The sequence below is a fragment of the Protopterus annectens genome, chromosome 1.part0 (genome assembly GCF_019279795.1).
Source record: "Protopterus annectens isolate FY-2018-M chromosome 1.part0, PAN1.0, whole genome shotgun sequence".
Taxonomy (NCBI): domain Eukaryota; kingdom Metazoa; phylum Chordata; order Ceratodontiformes; family Protopteridae; genus Protopterus; species Protopterus annectens.
Window position 1 is genome coordinate 739,478,439 of NC_056725.1, and position 22,432 is coordinate 739,500,870.

Genomic DNA, 22,432 nt, shown 5'->3' on the forward strand with positions numbered 1-22,432 from the left:
CAAACAATGCATTCTGGGATACTTAGAGGTAGACTAAACATTCAGAATTATTTCAAGATGCCAGACCCCATGGGGTCAGAGTCAGACATTGCATATAAAAATATATAAAAAGTTCTAAATAGTCCCAGAGTGGTGTTAAAATCTAGGAAAAACCAAACCATGATGAAATAAGCATGTTTTTGAGTCTGTGGGTGCAGTTCTCCTTTAACTTTTCATGGTCTTCAGAAGGAAATTTTAGAGTGCTACAGGGTGGATAGAGACACACTTCAGGAACTGTGCAACCTCTATTGCCCACAAATGAGATCAAGGACAAACCAAGGACAACCAATACCTGTGGAAATAATGGTATGTGTAGCACTTAGAATATTAGCTATAGGAACCTTTCAGAGGCCAACCGGAGATTTTCTGGGTGTGTCACAGGCATCAGCATCCAGAAACCTATATCAATTTCTGAATGCTATGCTATAGCATGCCAGTGATTACATACAACTATGTAGGATTTCTACCCTGTAGCACACTTCCCTGAAGTCCTAGGTTACATAGACAGCATGGACATTGAAATCAAAGCAGCATACTGGTGAACAGGGAAGGGTGTGCATAAACAGAAGGGGCTTCCATTCTATTAACTGTTAGGTCATTTGTAATGCTAAGAGAATCACCCTGAATGTGTGTGCTGGCAACACAGGCATTTACCACAATTCACATATTTGGCACAACTCTCAACTCTATCAGATGTTTTCTAAGGGGATATCCCACAGGGTCATTTACTGGGGGATGCAGGTTATGTACTTGAACCATGGCTGATGATGCCCATTAGAAATGCACACACACCGACTGAAGAATGCTATAATGAGGCACACACTCAAACAAGGAATATCACAGAGCATGTGTTTGGGCTGCTGAAGTCATGGTTCTGGTGCCTAGTTATGTCTGGTGGAGCACTGCAGTAAAATCCCAGTTTTTGTGCAGAAATGTTCACTATATGTGCCATTCTTCACAATATTATTCTGAAAAAAAAAAGTTTCAGCAGGAACACTAAGGAGAAGGTGCACACATCCCACCACCATTGGCAAGGTCACCACAGCTACACATAGCTGAGGAGTCAGAGGGGGAACCACCAGCCACTGTGGGTATAGTCAGATGTAGGTGTGCACATGATACCCACACCCTGGCCAAGTGGTAACAGATAGCACATATGCTCACCACCTATGGGGGTAAAACCTTCATCCTATGCACATACATACAGTAACACTGATACCAAGCAATGCTCACAGTCTTTACTTACCCATGTAATGGCTGTGTACTGCTAGCATTACACAGGCTCAGTACAGAATTAAAACTCTCATAACTGCTGGACTTCCAACTTAAGTGTTGAACCTGGAAGAGGAAAATAAATGTCTAAGAACAGAAATTAATGGCATATCCTTGCATACTGTTACTTGCTAATGTAACTATGTAGAAGGTGGGTGATTTTTATAGCAATAACAAACAAACAAACAAACATCAGTATGTGATAGTGCTGCATTATGTCAATAGATGTGCTCTCAATCAAGGAATTCAACTTATGCATCAAAGATTCAAGTATTACAAAAACCTGTATGAAAGCAGTACAGTCTTCAAAAAACTATCAGAAACACATATATACTAAGCACTCAGTCACATATGCACAATGGGCATCATATAAAAGACTTCTGTATCCCTGCATCCAAAAGATAGAAAATCAAGAATATGGCATAATCATCATCATTTGCACAGGGTGTTGTGTGTATGTGTATATTTGTGTGTGTGTGTGTGTGGGGAGGCAGGAAACCTAGGCTAACACAAAAGGTAATGAGTGTGTGTGAGTAAGAAAGACAGACAGGCAGACATTTGAGTAAAATATCAAATGCCCACTGAGACAGAAAGAGCTGTAAGCCTCGCAATTGACACATGTAACTGTTATGTGTGCATGTCTATACAGGCACTCAAGTTGAAACCATGTGTGTGAGTGCCTGCAAGAACACTGTCAAGCGCTGTGCTAGCTCTATGTCCTGGTATGTCAGACATGTGTGAACTGTGCATAGTAGAGGTGAGAGTTTCATCATAGTTATCCCTATTTGTGAGAACTGTCGCTGCCAGGAGTTGCACTGGCACATCCATGCGCATGGTCAGATGCATTGCTGCTATGTGAATGTGAATGATGTCTGCAGGACAAGATCTCCTTACAGTATGCCCAGGACCATGATACCATGGCTTACCATATCTGGGTGTGGACACCTCAATCACTGATGGAGCAGTGCAAGTCATGCCACTATGGAACCATGATCACTCATGGCCACATTGGCTAACATCAGATGATGATGCTGATCTATGTCTACATGGATGCCAACAGACTCCCAGCAGATGTTCCATCATAGACACTGCCCATTCCATTGAGTCAATCATCCAATCTATTGAATCAGCAACATGGAGGAGACAGTCACGCATGTCAACCTGTGCCTCATCTACACCATAAGCATATCCTCAGAGGCCCTATTGAAACATGCTTGCACCTCCATGATGGCCCTAAACATACATTGAGTGGCATATAAAAACACACTAGGATCAGGTGGAGGGTGGACAGTAGGCCTCCTTAAAACACCTCTAACAACATCCTGTGTGGCACCTCACCCACTCTTTGGCTATGGCTAGAGTCAATGGGCACTGAAGCAGCAGTAACCATAATACCCTGCTCAAGTGTGCCATACTTCACCTCATCTCTCCAATATCTGAGGGCTCACTGGAATAGGTATGCATAGGCCTACTGGCTGTGTCTGATGAAAATACAGGGGATGGCTGAATGTCATCCATAGTGTCAGATTCAACCTCTGCACCCCTCAACTGTGCCTCTGTTTGTCACAATCCTCATCAGAGCTTGCCAGTACTCTGGCATCAGGTGGTAAGAGTCCTAAACTTCCACTTCTGTCAAGATCACCTGTAATACTAAACAACAAACACAGGAAAGAAATTAATACCTACACTATAATTTAATATATGATAACAAACTAACACTGGTGCCACTGTCACAGATGGTACAGCAGTCCACACACACTCATGACACCCACCTCACACACATGGATAAATGCAAATTAATGTTAAATGGTCTTCAATAATCAAATAAAAATGTTTTTTTTACCATGTGCAGATGACCACACATGCTAGGGAGGATGGTACTGGAAGAAGATAAGTAAAAGTTAAGGACACAATCACTACAATTCCAATAACACAGGGACATAATTTGTGCCTATATGGCCATTAACAATACTTTTAACTGAAATTTGGCTGACACCTCCACCCAAAGCCCATGTGTAATGAACAAAAATGTGTTTTTAACTGTATCAATTTATGAATATGTTCAACAAAAAAAAAAATTATAAGGAAAACATACCTTCTCATCTTCTCTCAATCAGAAAGGCACCATGGCACCTAAATGCTTACACAAGTACATCATTTTCCAAGTCACTGAAAGTGTGTGTGGGGGGTATGTGGATTAGTACACTTGGGTGCCATAGTCTTAGATGACATAAAACAGAGAAGGATACAACACATAAATACCACATAATTAAATACCTGCTTATATACATGTATATATTTCAACATTAACCACTGCAGGCATACAGTTATTAAAATTTAAGGTTATGTGGTTGTACCATATCACACTCACACAGAAACCAATGTTTGATCCAAATCAAGGAATAACAGTGGAGTAATATATTTCTTACTGCAGAAGAAACTGTTAGACTGTCGAAAACACATCTGACACAGATATCCTTCAGAAGGGTCTCTCAGAAATGGATAACTGGTGCCAGAGCCATGGCCTAAAGTTAAATGCCAAGAAATGCATAGTCATACCCTTTGGGAAAAACAAGGTTACCCCTAGCTACCATATAGGTGGCAATCCACTGATCACAGAAGAAGTTATCAGGGACCTGGGGACCCAGGTTGACAGTAGCCTTTCATTCGACACTCATATTGCTAAAGTAGTTAGGAAGACCTTCTACATTGCCCACCTTATCATGAAGGGATTCACATCTAGATCAAGGGAGGTCATAGTCTCCCTATACTCATCACTCATCAGACCAATGATTGAGTACAATGCCCCATTCGGAATGTATCTGACCCGACACTTGCAGCAGCTGGAGAGGCCACAAAAGTTCCTCACCAAAAGGATAAAGGGTCTCAAAAATCTGTCTTATGCTGCCCGACTGAAAGAACTCCAGCTCTATTCAGTTGCTTACCGCTTGCTCAGAGGTGACCTGTGCCTGACATACAAGGCCATGTCAAACCCAGATTTGATGAACATGCTTCACCTCAAAAAATCTAGATCCCTCAGAGCCACAAGGGCGGAGACTTAAACCTCGACACGGTTATTAATAGGACGTGCTGGAGGGATAGATTCATCACCCAAAGACTCCCTATGCTGTGGAACAAAATCCCGGTATATGTGAGGCAGAGCACCTCGCTGGCCTTATTCAAGAGGAATCTTGACCAATGGATGGGAGATCGCAGATATACCCCAGGGGTTACCTCAGTGTCACTGCTCGACAGAGGCACAGCAAAATAATGAGCATAGTTTCTCCAAACTAAAGGGGTGGCGTAAGCCACAAAACTATGGGCTAGGCTTGTAAATGCCCTCGGGCAGATAGCCTAGTATGAACCTATGAACCTATGCACAATTTCAAGGGTAAACCTCCTGAAAAACATCTTTTGTCGTGGCAAAACACAAAATGGTATTTGACTCCTTCCACCTCTAAAATAACAGGCAAATGACAGTTAGTACCAAGCAAGGAATAACACAAGTCAATTGTTATAAATGTTTTCAAAAACATTCTCACACAATGTGTACACATTTCCAACAGAAAAGTCAAGTTTATACGATTGCCAGTCACCTCTTGCTGTGCCCAGCACTACCTTACAGGTGTCTCTCAGCCATCTTAGAAGCCTAACACCCCTGTGTCATTGACAATATAGGACATTACATTTCACTGAAACAACATACTAGAGCATAAGATAATCAGTTGGAAGAATAACATTTGCTATAAAAGTTAATAAGGCTGTATATCTCAGAAAGTAAAATGCCTGACAAAAATGCCTACGTCAACAGGAAACTTATAAGAAGTGCATACAGATAAAACGTTCCATTTTCTAATATATATATATATATATATATATGTATAAAATGTTTTCCTTGTAATATGTACCACATCTAGCATGTACTTGAAACATACAATCATACCATAGACAAATCAGAAAGCTTCTGTGCAGAAAATTCCAAATTAATAGCAATCTTCTTCAGTGTTCTCCACATACTCAACTTTCTTAACCTTCAAGTTCCCTAGCTACATGATTACCTTTTTATAGTGTAGATCCAGGCCTCTGACCATGTTGAAGATGCAAATGAAATGTGAACTGATTAGAGTTGCTGAATGCCAAACTTTTGACTTCACATAACAAGTGTAAACATATTGTAGGAAATACCTCAGTGTTAGTTGCTAATGGTTTGCAGCTGTGAATGATTACTGGTAGGGAGAAGGAAAACACAGCAGCAATTCAGACTTCCTTATCTGCAGTGGGTGTGTCACCCAGGCTACACTTACAAAGTGTAGAAGTAATTATACCAAGCTTTTAAATGGAAGTGAGGAGCACATATGTCTCATTTTTTGTTTGCTAATATATTACTGTCATGTAGTATTCTCATACATTTTAAGGACAATGATTCAAAATGCTCTGCAGACTGCATGTCTGAAAGTACAGCACAGATAAGAGAAGAATGAACACAATACAAAGAGAAGACAGCTGCACTGGTGCAAACAATACTCATAAATGGTTGTGAGATAAGGCATTGCACTAAATATGTAAGTAACACATATACAAACAACTGAGAGTGTACAAGTGTTATATGTCTTTATAATACTGTGGTGGAAATGGTACTTGCTTATTTGCACAATGATTTTTATTCATGCTGCAACGCTGTTTCTGTGGCAAAGACATATAAGACACATTTTTTGTGTTTTATAGGTTTAGGAGTCAGACAGTTCAAATCCAGAGTTGTGAGAAATTCTATCTATTGTGTTAAAATGTAGTTTGTATTGCTGTTTATTTTTTCCTTTTTTTAATTTTTTTAAAGGTAATATTTTCATGATGCACAGCTTATTGAAAATATGGTTAAATGACAAAATAAATTAAAATTGATGAAAGTCACTTATATGATAAAGACAGCATAAATTAAAGCTGTGAATCAAGTGTGTGTGTGTGTGTGTGTGTGTGTGTGTGTGTGTGTGTGTGTGTGCGTGTGTGTGTAATACATCTGTTAAATACATTGACTCATAAAATACATAGTATATGAATATCAGAGTTTAAGTCCCACATCTAACCACTAACCCCTAGACCACCATGGAGCCCCCAAATATTTTACTGATGAAATTGAAAAATACACCCTTTACAGTAATAATTCATGTTGAGCTTTGCTAATCTTGTTTGTGTGTTGCCAAACTGTGTGCAAATATGGCCCAGACAACAAGTAGACTTTGTCAATTTCAAAAAGATACATTGTTACATTTTGTGCTTTCCATCATGTTATGCCACTAAACACCATTGTGCAATGGTCAGCAAGCTTCCACAATGCCTGCAGGACCAGAACACATGCAGACAGTAGGCAGACACTTGTCAATTTTAAAAAGGTTGCATTGTTTCATCTTATACTTACCATTGGGCAAACTTGCTAAGCAGCATTATGTGATAGTGCACAACACCTGGAGGTCCAGAACACCTGCAGAGAACAAGAAGGCACTTATTTTCAAAACAGATGTGTTCTATTGTGTGGGGTTTGCCACTGTGTAAACATGCTATGTGGCATAGTGCGGCAGTCAGCACACATATATAGCAATGAATGTGAAAATATACAGCTGTTACCTAGTTGTTCCTGTGACAGCAGGTGTAAGTTAAGGGCTACAATACAGGTGAGTCTGGGTTATAATACAGCAAACTAAAAAGTTTTCTTGTTGCTGTTCCAGCTTACTTTATATCAAATTTAATATTATAGGTTCATAGGTCCATAGGTGTGTACTAGGCTAATGGCTCTGGAGTCTTTACAAGCCTAGCCCATAGAAGTGCTCTGGCTTCGTGCCAGCCAACGTTAGTTCCCAGTGCCTCTATCAAGTAGAGCCACTGTAGTGATCCCAGGCATGAACTTTCTCTTTCCCATCCACTCATCAAGATTTCTCTTGAAGAGGCCAGTGAGGTGCTCTGCTTGACATGTATGGGAAGACTATTCCAGAGCATGAACAGTCTCTGGGTTATGAACCTGTCCATCCAGCATGTTCTATTGATTGTGGTAATGAGGTTGAGGTCTCTGGAGTGTGTGGTGTGGAGGGATTTGGATTTCTTTAGATGTAGCATTTCTAACAGAGCTGGGTCAGACATGGCTTTGTAAGTCAAGCAGAGATCGCCACTTAGTAGATGATATGAGACAGAAATAGCTGGAGTTTTTTTGAGTCTGTCCATGTAGGACATGTGTTAAAGGCCTAGGATCCTCTTTGTGAGGTACTTTTGTGGCTTTTCCAGCTGTTACATGTGTCTAGTGAGGTACATGCCAAATGGGGCATTATACTCGATGATTGGCCTAATGAGGGAAGAGTAGAGAGAGATGATGACCTCTTTCTTCCTGGATGCAAAACCCTTGGAAATGAGATGTGCCACATAGAAGGACTTTCTGACTACAGTGGCAATGTGGTGGTCGAAGGAGAGGTTGCTGTCAACCTGTGTCCCCAGATCTCTTATAATGCCTTCAGTGTTCAGTGGGCTCACATTGATGTGGTAATTAGCGGGAACTGAGTTTTTCCCAAAGGGGATGATGACACATTTTTTGGCATTAAGCTTAAGACCATGGTTTCGACACCAGTCATTAATCTCACTGAGGCTAGAAAAATAATTACACATTTGTAGCTATAACAGGTGCATTGAGCCTACACAGGACATCATATATATATTAAATTTGTAACTGTGTGCATCAGTAGAATTATGGTCCTACAATTAAACCTTTATTTTCTGAACATTCATGTCACACACATACATGCTTAAACACTCAGCTCTTTAATGTATTTGTAAAACTAATGAGCAGGTCTGACAAACAAGGTCTCAGTTACAATGAGCACTCTGCACAGTAATGACTGCAAAAAATACACTTGTAGCTCAATCTTTCCTGTGGCAACTGGTATAAGAGTTAATGCTCACAATACAGGTGAGCCATGGTTCTAATCTAGCATACTCACAATTTTTATTAATGCTTGTCAAATCAATTTTAAAAAATAAAGAACAATGTAAATATCATTATAATACCAATAACTATGTATAGCACTGGAGCACATATGAATTATATGTATGACTGAGGGTATACTGACAATTATGTTTCTGTAATTATAATTATCTATTCTGGCCTTTGATGGTCTTTATACTTCAGTGATAATCATACACACATGAATGCATAAACCAGGACCTTATCAGGTCACACAAATACATGGTTAACACTTCACTCTGTCATGTGTATATATAATTAATGAGCATGGCTAACAAACATTTTTTTGTGGCAAGGATGAAAAAACACCTATGTGGAAGAATATGTTTTGTCTGTTTTACATAGGTTTGAATCCAGATTGTACAAATTACTTTTATCAGTGTGCAAAGACACACAAAAAATATGTCAGATCATAAATGTTATACCCACAATACATGTCTGCAAAGTTAAATCAACTAACAGTTACAGCAGCATCCAAACCAACAAACTACCCATTACTCTTTTTAGTTCATAAACTGCCTTCTTCTGTGTTGATACTGTTGCTCTGTGCTTAACACTGCACAAATGTGGTTGACATGGTTGTTCGAGTTTGCACACTAATTGTAAAATATGATATCTCAAATTGGTGGGGAATATTTTATTTTATTTATTTATTTATTTTACATTTGTTAACCGGGAAAGTCCAACTGGATACATATCAAATTTCAGTAGAGGCCCGGGGAGAAAAGCTCCAGAAATACAAGAATAATTTAACAAATACAGTTAAAAATATAATACTGACAGTTCAGACATAAATTAATACAAAGAAAGATTGCAGGAGATAATAAGCTGAGAGAAATTTAGGGAGTAGTTTGGGTAGTAAGGTATAGTGTGCAATAGAATAACTGAGTAGAAATGCCAGAAGAAATGAGGAAGAGAAAAATATAAAGCAATGAGCATAATAGAGAGGTAGCCTGAGGAGGGAGATTAACCTGGGCTAGAGAAGGAACATATCCAGTGGTTGGTGAAATAATTTGCTGCAATCTTAAATTTTGTTAGAGAGGGTTCGAGGGTTAAGTCAGGAGGAAGTGAGTTCCAAATTTTTGCTATGTAATTGCACTGGCATGATTGCAGGATTTAGAGGTTTTTACCATTAATTTATCAATAGATCTCAGTGGTCTGGTAGTGATGTAAGGGGTAATTAAGGGTTGTATACCCGGAACTCTGTATGGTTGGTTAAGTATTCTATGGGCCATTGTAAGCTGATTGTGGAGTACTAGGTTGGGAAACTCAAGCCATTTTAGTAGTTTTAGATTTTGACAGTGATGTGTGCGATAGATAGCCCCTGTAGCAAATCTAGCGATATGGTTGTAGCGGACAGTTAATTTATTTAGTTCAGTTTTATGGAGGTTTGTGAGAATGGAAGAGGCATACAGGAGAGTGGAAGGTAGGTGGGTGCGTGCTGTGTTGGTTCTGGCCAAAGGGGTTAAGTAGGCTTTGTTTCTGTATAGTGAGCCCAGTTTTTTATTCTTTTTTATAATTATTTGGTTAACATGAAGGTCAAATTTCAGACTATTGCCAATTAGTACCCCAGTAGTTTGGTGTGGCTATCAGGGGATATTATGGTACCATTGTTAGATGTGATTCTGAAGGTGACCTGAGGGGAGTGATGGGTTGGGGAGAACAGCAATAACTTGGTTTTGCTAGCATTCAGTAGTAGATGTCTGCTAGAGAACCAGCTTTCAACTAAATTAAATGTTTTCTGGGTCCGGAACTGGAGTTCTGGGAGGGAGTTGGCTGAGCAGAGCAAAGTAGAGTCATCTGCGTATTGTCTACAGGTAGCTTCAGGGGTGACAGACTGTAGATCATTAACAAAGAGAGAATAGTAGAGGACCAAATATGGAGCCTTGTGGAATTCCTAATGAAACAGGTAGAAGGGTGGAGAGTCTACCTTGCCAGATCACTGTCTGATTTATACCTTGAAGGTAATGTTGAAACCAGTTGACAGTATGATTAAGTAAGGAAAGTTACGAAGAGAGAGTATTGGCTTGTTATGATTGACCATATCGAAAGCTTTAGAAAGGTCTAAAAAGAGAGCTGTTAAGATTTTACCTTTGTTCTTATTTTGGTTGATGGTGTCTGTGAATGATTGCAATGCTGTTGTGGTGCTATGATAGGGTCTAAAGCCATGTTGTGAGTTTGTGAGAAGTTTGTTCTGGATTAGGTAGTACATAAGCTGTCCATGAATACACTTTTCCATGATTTTGGCTAATGGTGAGAGGATGGCTATGGGCCTATAGTTGGATAACTCTAAAGAGTTTCTACCTTTATGCAGCGGTATGACATGTGATACCTTCCAGATGCTGGGAATGGTGGCTTCAGTGATTGTCCTATTTATTAGAATTGAGATAGGCATAGCAATGATATCAGCTGCCAATTGTTAGTATTCAGCTGGGACTCTAACTGTTGCTGTTTGACATGGCAGGAGCTAGAAGGGAATGTGCCAAATTCAGGGCTCAAAGATGGGGTGTAGAGAAGTCCAGAATATTCACTGGACTTCTTGTAAAGCACCACAAATGTAGGCTACTGCAGGGAGACTATACCAGGTCGCAATACAAATCAGAGTCTTGGAATAGTCTGGTCAAGGCTGTCTCCAGTTTGGCGGGCATTCCACATAATATAGAGCAATGCATACAACACTGTAATGACCTGAAAAGGTGCAATCAGGCAGAACTCAACCAGTGGCTGGATGAGCTTAGGATTGCTGGCATCCCACAGTTGTATAAGTATACAGATATAAATTTGTTAAAAACCTTAATATAGCCATAAGCTGTATGCATACTCCAATTCTCTTGTCTTCCCTTTTTCTTTTACAACCACCCAGAAGACACCAGAAAACAGAGATGCTCATGCTGAGCATTTGGAAAGACTAAGAGAAGCAAGGAGTATGTATGCAGCACAAAAGAATAATTATATTATCTAAAGTACTGCTCTTGTATACATTGTCAGCAAATTAAGCATGGATATCTTAACTGTAAAATCAACCATGCCTGCTTCAGGCTGTAGCTCAAGCCAGCTGCAGGGGTCAGTTGTAATAGTGTATTCAAATGTTGTGGGCTCAGGTCCCACAGGTTACAACTATATAGTAAAATAATTTAAAAATATTACATAATAATTTCAACACAATTGGCATATATGCCATGCTGTCAACTTAATATGTATTATTTGATCAAGTATATGTGCAATATATGCATATTGTAAGGATTACTTGAAACAGTCTTCATTCATAGTTTGTAGTTGTTAAAAAGTCAAGTTATTGTTATTTGTATTGTACTAATTTATTGTATGCCACTTATGAATGTACTAATTATCTTCCTTGTTTGCATCTCACCCCAGCTCTTATCTCTCTTTTTTATTTTTATATGTGTGGCACAACATTCTGATGTCATCAGTTTCTGACAACTCACAAAATGATTTATATCACAGGAAGTAAAGCCAACCAGCAACTCAGCCTGTCCCCTAGAATGGCTGCTGCACCAACACCCAGAACATCTGGGACCCAACTTGGCAGTACTGCCAGGGCAGCAACTGCACTACCTGGGCCGTCCACATCAGGTAGCATTACCCTGGCAGCTGGTGCAGTGGCACCTTCCAGGATTATTGGCAGAGGTGGTGATTTTCTCACCCACCAGGAGAAGCCAGGCGTGGTGCATGAGGTCATGGAAAAAACTATTAGTTCATGCCCTAGCTGGATGGAAAAAATACTCCATGGAATGCTGGGAAATGAAAATATTAAGCATGCTGACAGCAAGCTGACAGGAGGACAATGATGACAATTCTGAGGGTGAGGACTAAATTCTTGCTATCCCTATATTTGATAGGCATAGACATTTAATGTCCCCTCCCTATTCCCCATCATGGTGTCCCACAACCTGTGTCCATCACCATCCATGTTTTTTGTCTTGCTTGTCCATTTGTCTGCAGCTGCTTCATCACCTACCCTACTTACCTGACCCTGACATACCTACATACCTTACCCAACATTCCTCTCTTACAGAAGTACAAACACAAAAATGGGCACCTGTCTCAAGAACATATATTGTCCCATACATAGCTCTCCACTTTGCATATGTGTTTTCACGTCACACTTGATTCAGTCTAATTGGCTATACAACATTACTGGGTTGTTGCCACCCATCTTTGTTGATATGATAGACCAAATTCAGCCAATATTCTACCCATGTTAATTTTACACCATTGAAGAAGAAGTGGATAGCTATGGTTCTTTCCTAATTGTCTCCTGCTCATTCCTATATTGCTTTCCCTTTGTTCTGCTCTCTGCTTGCCCACCATTTAATCACTTTCCTATCTTCCCCATTCTAACACTTTTAATCTGGTCAAAAATAGAATCACATACCACAGGCATAAATAAGAAATCCCCAGTGAAGCCCATCAATTTTTGTTCTCTGTGTTTGCATGGAATTTGGTATCATGCACCAATGGTAAGCAATGGTGAATGGCTCTTCACTCCCTATGGCATTCTGCTGCTACCGCTGCACAATGCTGCTTAAATCTGCTACACTAAGAAACTACACAGTTAAAGTAGAATAAAGGCACTCATGTCAACAATTTCATATAAAATATTTATTTAGACTAATGACTGTATAAATATCTCCATATATGTGTAATGTTGACAGAAATCAGTTGTGCGCTGTTTTTATACAGTACTTCATTGTAGTCATTCCCTCTCACATTTTCAATAATTATCGCATGGAATTATTTAATTACATCATTAATACATATGCAAAAAACTAGATAGAGCTGGATTTGAACCCTGTATCTACATGAATCTGAGTCCTTTCATGATCCTCTGCAAGCCATCTCCAGACCACTGCATGTGTGATTGCTAATTTGGTCATGGTGTGGTACACATGTCCCATATGGGCAGTGGCAGTATGTAATGCACTCTAACAAACACTCAAAGTCAATAGTCAAAGTAGTCAAAGCAGACTTTATTGTAGATCAGATATACACAGCAGTGCAAGCTGAATGAAATTACATTGCTTTGGTCCCCGGGAAGACATAACAATGAACACATAGTTTGAATGACAGTAAGACTAATGCACATACAATAATAATTAAAATATTAATGATACAATAAATTACCATAATTTGACAGGAAGACATTAGACAATATTATATTAGTAGATATTTCAAGACTATGACTTCACATTGTAATTGCTTAGAATATTGCACTTCATCAGCTGTAGTATTGCACTTCATCAGCTGTAGTATGATGAAGCCGCGGTGGTGCCGCGGTAGCATTGTTGCCTCACAGCAAGAGGTTCTCCCATTCGATTCTCAGCTGGAGCTCCTTCTGTGTGGAATCTGCATGTCCTCCCTGCAGTCGAGTGGCATTCGAAAGACATGCATAGAATGGGCATGCCTTTGTTGAAGGTTGGGTGTTGAGCTGGCACCTCGGCACCCATAAAAAAATCTACTGCCAATCATTAGTGGACCGGAGTTCCACTGTGGCGACCCCTAACTGGGAAAAGCCGAAAGAAGAAGAAGAACAACAGCTGTAGTATGATATATTCTGATGTTCATATTGCACATCTATGGGGTGGTAACTCACTCCTGACTATTACACATTCAGGAAGTAATAACATAAGAAATCAGGCTAACTGTACCAGTTATTGAAGCAATTTGCCAGAGTGATTACTATAGCTGATACTTCAGAGCAAGTGGCATGTTGATTTAATTATTCACTGTCATGCCTGGCACACAGGTTCAGCAGCCTTATGGATAGAGTGAAGAAACTCCTGTTCAGTCTAGATATTTTGCAGTGTAAGTTGTGATACCGCTTGCCAGATGAAAGGCAGAAGTACATGCCATGGGCAGGGTGAGTGGGATCATTGATTATCTTCCTAGCCCTTCCCACACATCGAGTCTCATGCAGATTATCCATGGATGGGAGCAAGCAACCAATGACTTTTTCTGCTTTCCTCACTACCCTCAGGAAATCAATGCAGTCAGATGCTTTGCAGTTAACACAAATACACACATACACACAACAGTCTTATTCTCTTCCATTGTATAGATATAGGGAGTTTGTTTTAAATGGTATAACAATGGTTAGGATTTTATGTGATGGTCATAAGCCTAATAATGTCCTATGACCCTATGAACAGTTAACATGTCAATGTTGCTGTCATTGACATGTGCTATGTTGAGGTGTGAATGTACAGTATGGCTACAAAAGGATATAACAATCTGTGATGTGAGCTAACATCGATGGCTGCTGCTGCCATTGCAGTATATGCTCCTTCTAGAACAGCTGTAGTAGTATGCCTCCTGAAAACTGTTGACATGGTATGACACACTGTTATGAATATTGTTGGCTTATTAGGACATGAGTTGTAGTGGAGCAAATCAACATTCTACACAGTTCTCATTCCACCATCACAGTGACACTTGCAGTATGGCTCAGGTGTGGGTGTGTCTAACTACCATCATTAAATGCTGTGTGAGAAATATCAATATAAATTCATAGTGACTACATGGGCACATATGTCTTGTTTCATCCACATGTAATGCTGTGATGTACACAACAATAGTTGCACAACTGATGTAATTATATGACACTGGTACAGTTGTATGACTGTGTGAACAGTACCAATGTATGGAATGTTGTGATGCATAACCAATGCTGTATTTGTGAGTGTTTTTACAAATCATTTATTTTAATAAATGTGAAATGGTGAGGGGAAGCACAGAGCTGTTTGTGGATGCTACCAGCCATACTCAACCAGAAAAAAATCGACAATCTGCTAGGTCACAATTTGTCTCCCACGTCACTCCCCCTGTCACCACTGGACATCAGCCAATTTATACATGCAGACATTACTCAGTTTTTCTTCTCAGGAGAGCAGCTCATCTGTAAGCACTCTACAACTAATAACGCAGAATCAATGGGCTCTGACAACATCATAGGTTGCCTATAGCATGTCTTAAAACCTGACCTACCAGACACAGTTGGATCCCTACTTCAACATAGCCTTTGTTCTCACAGAAGGGAGTACAGCAATAGTCATCCATCTGACCAGGTGGGAACATCACCTGATGCATGGACTTATATACCCATACTCCTGACTCTCCTCATCTGTGAGGCAGACCGAGTCATCATGGATCTTATCAAACAGGACACAGGTAATCTTCAAACTTTGTACCAAACCCATGTTTGATTTGTTAAGTCTACATCATGTCAGTTACATCTGTTTGATGTCTTAAAGAAGGCCATCAAGGGCATGCATGAGTAAAACACTATCATCCTGCATAACTTAACCTGGCCAAGGGATATGACACAAATCTATACTCAAGTATTACAGAGAAACTGTCTCAATTGTGCATAAACCTCTACATCAACAAATGAGTAGACAAATTGATCACATCATCATCAACATCATCATCAGCCCCCTTTTTCCCATTTTTTCTAGATGGGGTCAGGGTATCATGTTATCTGTCACCAACTCTCTCGATTCAGTGCCACACTCCTGCTTTCTGCAACACTTATGCCTGACTGTCTCATATCTTCTTTCACACAATCCATCCACCTCTTTGCTGGACATCCTCACTTCCTCTTACCTTCTTCCCATCTGTCTCAAATCTTCCTCACCAGATTGTCTTCTGCTTTTCTGCACATGTCCAAACCACTGTAATCTGTTATCTTTGATCTTTTCTGCAATTGCAGCTACATTGGCTTCTGCTCTTATGTCCTCATTTCTTCATCTGTCCCACAGTGTGCATCCTATCATCTTTTTCAGACACTTTCCATCACCTCTAGCTACTTCAAATGTTTTACCTTTACTGCCTAAGTTTCTGTACCATACAATAGCACTGGTTGCACCTCTGTCTTGTACATCTTACTTTTCAGCTTCTTTGGCATTCTTCTGTCACAGACTATACCTGACACTCTATGCCAGTTGGCTGTAGCCCCTCTGATTCTAGCTTTGACCTCTTCATTCAGACTACCCTTCTCCTTAAGTACTCCTCCCAGATACTTGAAGCTGTTTACCTGTTCCACTATCTTCCCTTCTATAACTATTCTCAGCTTCTTCTGATTTCCCGTTTGCTGCCATTACCATTGTCTTATCTGTGCTTAGTTTCATCCCATGTGCTTTCAATTTTAAATTTCATTCCTCTATACTTTGCTGAAGTTCTAGGTCGGTCAGCCTGTAATGGCACATCGTCTGCATACAGCAACTTTGTTGATTTGTCCCCTCTGACCTGCTTGCTAATGTAGTCCATCACCAGTATAAACAGCAGCTGGCTCAGAGTTGAACCCTGGTGTACACCCACTCCCACTGGGAACTCCGGTCAGAGACTGAACACTGTTTTTACTGGCGTCATTGGGTCCTTTTACATAGCCTTCACTAATTCTACCAATGTTTCTGGGACTTCAAACAACTGCAGCACTGACCACATTAGCTTTCTTGGGACCTTGTCATAAGCTTTCTCCACATCTAGGAATGCCTAGTTGGACTCACTCCTCATCTCTAGCTTCTTCTCAAGTATCTGTCTCACTGCAAACATTGGGTCAGTTGTGCTGCATGCTGATCTGAATACGAACTGCTCATCTCCCATCTTACATCTATTACTCTACGTATCCATTTATCAATCACCCTCTCCAGAACTTTCATGCAATGTGATCGGAGTTTGATGCCTCTGTACTGCTCACAGCTGTGGATGTCCCCTTTGTTCTTGTACACTGGCATGAGTATGGTTATTATCTAGTCATCTGGGATATGCCTTTCTCTCCATACTGCTGTTTGTACCCTCAGGAGTCATTTCTCCCCTATCTTACCCAGCATATTTATCATATCTGCTGCAACCTCATCTGAGTCTGCTGCTTTCCCTGACTTGTTCTTCCAAACATTAATGAAAGGAAGCAGGGCATATGCTTTGGAGTCCCCTACATGTTTAACAATGTCAAAAAAAGTTTCCATATTTCCAACTTTTCTTGTTCTGCCACATTTCACTAATGTGATTCATGCTTTGTAATCCCACATTTGTTCATTGATTTCCAAGTTGCTGATTTTTTTTCCTGTTGATCTCCACTTCCCAGCTCCAGTCCCTGATTCATTTATAATGTATCCTGATTCTTCTAGTAAACTCCTATTCTTTTTCCTGACTCTGAAGAATTTTCCTTTGGAACACTGGAAAATGTTTCATTTACATAGTTCCTCTATGAACTTTAGTATCACTAGAATAAGAAGCAGAATCCCCTTCTATTTGATAACTCACTTTTGTTAGACAAACTTTTGCATTTTCTCTTTAGCATGTTCTGCATCAAAAATGGCTTTCACTCTCCAGGAAAAAAGTACTCTGAAGAAAGCTGAATACAGCAGCTTGAGTCTCACACCTGCTTCTTGAGATTCCCTAATTGCTGAAATAAATGTACTCCTCTTCAGCCTGATGCATTCATTTTCAAAAACATTCAACTGTCTCCAACCTTTAGAACTTTGTCCTTTAGCCACAGTTTTGTCAGAATCAAATCCTTTTGCTGGTAGGATTGCATCTTTACTATTACATGTCTTGGCTGTTTTCTCATTGCCAGATTTATAGCATACACATATACACATGATGTGCCCTTTCAATTAACATTTCTACTGTGTAATATCATTCTAGTTGCTTATTTGTGTTTTCATAAAATTAATACAGTCTATTCCTTCCAGTTTCCTTGGTACAGCAGAAAATCTCAGGTTTTTCCTATCTGTCCTCTGATTCTACCATTTTTTGAAATATCTTTTCTTGAGCAGTCTCATACTCAGCCAGCCTTTTCTTCATTTCAGCCTCTCTCTGATTTTTGTAGTTTTATCAGCTCATCCCAATATCTGTTTAAAGATTTTTCCATTTTCCAGCCTTTTTGTTTTTTTTTGAGTTGATATACTGAATCAGTGTTATATTTATTTTAAGCAGCTCTGAGCAAATTTGGGTTATTTTCCTCTACATTACTGCTGGAAGCCATGTCTTGCACCAATGCTGGAGATTGAACTGGTTTTTACTGAACAGTTATAAGATTTTCCCAGCCTGTGCTTTCTCCAGGTCTATATTAGAACATTGAAAGTTTAATGGTTCTAATCTCTAAAGGTCAACCTTTAATGATCGAACCATTAACATTTCAAATGTTCAGAAAACATATATATAAAAAAGAAAATGTAAAGGGTGTAAGCAGGGGGCCAAGTCCCCCTGCACCCTCACAACCCTCGCTACTTAAATATACCAACTCAGGGACCGCACTAAATTGAAGTAAATAGAAATCTCAACCAACAGCAAAACCAGCAAAATAGTCCAAAAAAGACAGTAGGATTCAATTCCACAGTAAAATTTATTACACTGACTTGTCTTAGTGCCTCGGCCACAACAGCCTTCAAAGAGTACAAAATTACAAAAAACACATTCACCTATTTATACATCATCCACAGTCATTTAATTAATTAATCAATCAATTAAACAAATACTTTAAGATTTAAAGCAGACTTCTCCAGTTTACTTCTCTATTCAGACCTCTTGGTGTTAGTGTGTCAAACTTCAATATGAAGACAGTTTCTTTATATAATAAAACATTTTTAATTAATCTTTCATACCCCTTCCTTACGTAGATTTCTGTTTACCCATTCGACGTTCTGTACTTTTACTATTCTCATGTTGACAATGCCGGATTCGACATTGTCGGCTTTCGAGAATACAATAGGTAACCATTTTCTCCTCACCTTTTGTGGTTGAATTTACTAGCCAGTAACAGAAATTTACTCCAAAAGACAAATTCAATGGTTGTCTTTTCTGAGTTTCTGTTTTCACACTGAGAGAGCTGAAATTAATCTGCTATTCAGTGTGCAGCCATCTTAGAACTCATAGGGGTCAGAGGTCTTAAGACAAAAAGTTTTAAGTTTTGTTCTAAGACTAGCTAAAGGTGTAAGGGTTAACACTTTATTTTTATTTCATTTTTATTTTTGTTTGCTGGGTTTGTCTGACTGGGATTAGTCAAAAACACCTTTTCAGTGGTGGCACGAGGAGAAAAGGTCCTACATATTACAAATATTTTAATCAGCCATTCAATAAAATACAAGGACTGATAATGCTTATCATTCCTGTCAACTCAGAGGAATTTTCACCTATGTGTCAAGGTAATCAGCATTGGCCAGCTTTAAACAGCTCAGACTCCCCTGCTCTCTTGCTGCAACAGCTAATTGGCTCAGTACATCCTTAGAGGGAAGTCATAGGAAGTGAGTGTTCAGTCTTTTTCTGCCATCCAAAGAAGTAAGTCCTCTGACTCCTCAGAGGATCCAGTGCTGTTTTTTTTCCTGTTTACTGCTCAGATAAGCCCCCTTACTGCCATTTTATTATTAGATATACAATTTTCTTTCTAGTTTTATGTTTGTTTAATATATATATATATATATATATACATATATATATATATATATATATATATATATATATATATATATATATATATATATATATATGTGTGTTATTTCTGTCAGTGGTTACAGTAATTTGTGTGGGAATTTCTGCTCGTAATTGTGCTCGGCTTCTATCCTTGACAAATGTTAGTTTTTACTGTTCAAGAGGAAAGTTTCAGTATTTCTCTAAGAAATGCAATGTGTAGGTCTGCTGTTAGACATTAGAGGCCTGTCTTTACTGTTGATAGTCTGATTTATTTTCATCTTTTGGCAAAAAATATCGTAGCTCATGGAGTTTTAGCATCTATACATTATTTACTATATGTATGACTCTGCTGTATGTGTATTTAACATCACATTATGATTTTACAGCAAATGGAGGTATTTGAATGTACTCTCTCTGACAAGAAAATATAGTTTAAATTGATATTAAATCTTATTTTATGACAGTTTAATATCAATAAAGTCTGTGGAGCTAATATTTAACACTGGACTGTTTTGGCTCATTGGTTGTGTGTGTGTTTAGATTTTGTGTACTGGAAAAACTTGCACTTTTGCACTTCTTCCAGCTGTAAAAAAATTCTGAACACATTTCAAACTGTTTTTTTTTTTTTTTGTGATAACAGTACAGTTTAGCAGTGTTTAGTTATGTGGGGGCATACTTATTACTAGAAACTTTAAGTGCTTATTGTGATACATTATCCTGTACTTTCAGTTTATTATTCTGGCTGGGGTTCTCTCCCCTGACATAATGGATCCCATCTCTGGTACCACCCCTCATGAAATCCAGTTGCACCTACAAATATAAAGCAAAATAAAAACATGTCTCTGTCTATGGTTAGTGATTCTGTTGGGGCCACTGCTCAGCCCACAGACCACTTGCCTTTTGTTCTGTCAATGTCTAGTGTAGCTTTGCCGGCCACTATGGAACAGGATTCACATCTTCCAGGGCTGTTCAGTACCTGGCACTGTTATGGGAAAAGCAAACTCTTTATATGCAGGAGTCATCTGGGGTAACATAGTACTCTGCCCACAGATATTTTATCTAGTAGTTAAGTTCACAAATAAATGAAGCTTCATCATACAGCTGATAATCAAATTATAGCTGTTTATAAGGCTGATGTGATTTCCTTGACTAACATTGTTCAACAGGCAGCTAGTTCTGGTGGGTGTGCTCCTATCTATAGCTGTAGTGTTAGTCTGGCTAGAGACCTTTCTGTTATTTCAGAGAATGATGAGGAATCTGATGAAGACAATCATGATTACATAGCTGGCACTGAGTCCAGTCACTATGATTCTTCGGAAGGTGAACCTGTGCTTAAGTCCAAAAAAGTGTTCACTTTTCCTCAGATAATTGCGAGATTTAGTTGTGTTTTACCATGGGCATCATTGTAAATTACCCTAGAGCTAGGCAAGCTATATAGAGGATGAGCTGCCCAATTTTGTAGCTGCTCCCCTGTCACTTACTTGTCTTGGCAGATGTATATAAAGTGACCTGTTGGACATTAGTATCAATTCTAGTGCTCTCTAAAAATGCTTTTTCAAATGAAAATGTCCTTGGCTCTGTCTAATGCAGCACACCTTGATAAAGAGGGAAAAGGCTAGATCTTCAGGGAAAAAGGAAGTCTCTTTCTAGTAATCTAGCCTTTATAATGTCAAATTATCAAGGCTATATATGGAAATTTGTTTTATGTTGTGCATACAGCTTTGCATGTTTTTCCTGCATTCTTACCTGCAGATCAAAATTATTACATAGATGAAATTGTTTCTAAGTGGACTCAGCTTAGAAATGTGCTTTGAAAGGTGTGCTTGAATGTGCAGATAGAGCCTCAAGGAATGATTCTTCTTTTGTCTTAATAAGGTATGCTTGGTTATGTAATCAGAACTTCTCTGATGATTTAAAATCTTACATTTTGAATGCACATTTACTTCTGGAATTGGTGTTTGGCCCTCTGTTGTACAGATTCTCAAGCAGTGGGGTGATAGCCAATTAATGCATGGGGTATCCAGGATATTTCATGTACCCATGTTCACCCCTTGCAAGGCGTCTTCCTTCAAGAGGCAGAACAATACCCCAGCCAAACAAAAGTCAGGGATCCAAAAGGAAAAGGCAGCAGGATAATTCTTTGAAACTAAACAAGAGAGACTCCTTTCCAAAAATAGGATCAACCCTGTGCAAAGGCATGACTTTACTGACAATTATTGACATGCAGACTAAGCAGATCCTGTACCAACCCTCACTAATGGAAGCACCATATAGAGTTCCTCCAGGTGTTGATCCAGGTGTGGGGAATATCTTAAGTAAATCTATTCATCTCTTTTCAAAACTGACAACTGAAAAAAATCTGTTTAAGACATTCTTGCAGCCATGCTTGAAAGACAGATGCTCCATCATTCCCATTGTCAGGAATGTTCCTCTCTGCATTTTCACCCTTTCCAGTGATTCCCAAGGTACTTCTAAAGATTTAAAAAGAACTACCAAAATCAATGTGGTAACCCCCTTTTGGCCCAGACAAAGTTGGTTCACCCCTTCAATGAAATTGGCCAAGGGCATTTCCCAGAAGCTTCCTCACAGACTGGATCTGCTCACACAGCATGAGGGGAAAATGGTACACCCCATCTTAGAGCAATTGCAACTGTTAGCCTGGATGTTTCTATTTTGATACCTTTTAGGCTC